Below are 2,072 nucleotides of genomic sequence, written 5' to 3'. Positions count from 1 at the left end.
TTGCCCTATCACTACAGGCCCTTGTAAAAAGCCCTCCCGCCCCAGGTTTTCTTGTAGCCCCTTCAGGTACTGGAAGGCTGCAATAAGGTCTCCTCGAAGCCTTCTCTTCTCCAGGCTGAACAAGCCCAATTCTCGCAGCCTTTCATCATAGGAGAGGTGCTCCAGCCCTCTGATCACCTTCCTGGCCCCTCTCTGGACTAGTTCCAAGTGGTCTATATCCTTCTTCTGTTGAGGGCCCCAGAGCTGGACACAGTACTGCACCTGAGGTCTCACCAGAGCAGAGTAGAGGGGCAGAATCCCCTCCCTCCACCTGCTGGACACACTTCTCCTGATACAGCCCAGGATACGGTTGGCTTTCTGGGCTGCCAGTGCACACTGCCGGCTCATGTTCAGCTTTTTGTCCACCATTTAACCTGTATCCCTTTTATTCATATCTTTGATAAGGTTTATTGACTGGTCAGTAACAACTTATCACCATGTCACTGTGATGCAGTCACTATCTTCAGTTTTTGTTTCTCAAATAAAGAAAAGAAACAAGGTCACATCTGGCTCTTTGTCAGTGCAGTGGCAGATAAGTGCAAAGGATCTACCGTACTGACCACAGGCATCGGTGGGAATTTTCCTTTCAATTCCTCAAGGTGTCCTTTAGGAAGACAGGGGTGTAGAGCTGGTCGGTTGAAAACCCAGTGCCTGCAGTTAGCTTGCAACACCATTCCATACAGCAGAAGGCTTAGGTCAAGCACCCTAAGCAAAAACTTCACCGGCAGTCTCTGGGCTGAACCAAGGCTCAGGTGGAAGTTTTCAAAGTCAAGAGAAAGTTTCTAACTGACTACAGAATTATTTGTATCAGCCCAGAAAAGTACAGCATCAAAATAACTGTAAAAAAAATTGCATCATTATCCTTTCTGATTTTGATTACTTACTCCTCCTTTCCTATAGACTTCACTTTAGTAACTGATCTGATTAAATGTTACAAGTACATAAGTATAACCCAACACTTTCCACCTCATTCTACAAGTTTGCAGTGTTTCTCAAAATCAGTATCATATCCAGGAAACTGATGCCCAAGAAAGAAAAACCATGTTAGCAATTACATTATCACGTTTGCTGATGTATTCTTTTTTCCTTAGCAGATAACCAGCATCCCAGGTTGAGAAACATAAGCAGCCTTTTCTGCAGCATTATCCTGAGTCAGAGCAGGGTCACAACAGTGTGCAAGGTGGCCCTCCCTGCCTGGCAACCCTATGGCCCTTGAATGACACCCTTTGTTTCAGAGGAGCCATATGGAACAGCAGTTAACACTTGAGTATTTTTATCATTCAAGCATGAGTCACTTGTTTAAAACGGGCAATTGCTACACCAGTTAAACTATTACTGTTGACCTCATGCCCCAAGAAAATGCTGATAATGTGCCTTATATTCCAAGTCCCTTCAACCTCTTATACCTCTGCTTTCTTTTTTTTTTTTTTTTAAATTGGACTGCTCAGTAAGGTACGGAACTAGGAAACTGCTATCAAGCTAAAAGGGAAATTATCACATTAGAAGCAGGGGCCTGGGTCAAGTTCCCTTCAGTGTGCCCAGCCTTTTTACATCCTTTCCAGCAAAGCCTTCCAAAAAATGTGCCACTAGTAATATGTTACTACTGATAAGATTTTGAGCCATTGCATTACAACAGCATTTTAGTGTTTGATATACATTAACTTCTTATCAAGTTGATCCCCACAGACTTTTAATCGTTAAATTCTCCAGCATAGATTTGATAACCAACAGCTGGGGATGCAGAATGAGAAAAAAGAAAAAACACACCTCTAGGGAAGAAAACAAAATAAAACCAAAGTCTTGTTTTAAGAGGGCTCTGCCTGGATGGTCAGATGGACTGCAGAACTGCTGTTGGAGCTGTTCTGGTTTTTTACCACCATTAAATTTAACTCAAATCTGAGTGTCTGTCTGTGTTCAGAAGACAGCTTCCTATGGGAAATTTCTGGCCTGGCAGAAGTACAAATTGACCCATCATCTTTGAGTAGGGTTAGAAAACATCTTAGAGTTTCATTCTGGAGTGTACAGTTTGCATC

The sequence above is a fragment of the Eurypyga helias genome, unplaced genomic scaffold (assembly GCF_000690775.1).
Source record: "Eurypyga helias isolate BGI_N326 unplaced genomic scaffold, ASM69077v1 scaffold11735, whole genome shotgun sequence".
Lineage (NCBI taxonomy): Eukaryota > Metazoa > Chordata > Aves > Eurypygiformes > Eurypygidae > Eurypyga > Eurypyga helias.
This window is presented reverse-complemented; position numbering follows the sequence as displayed.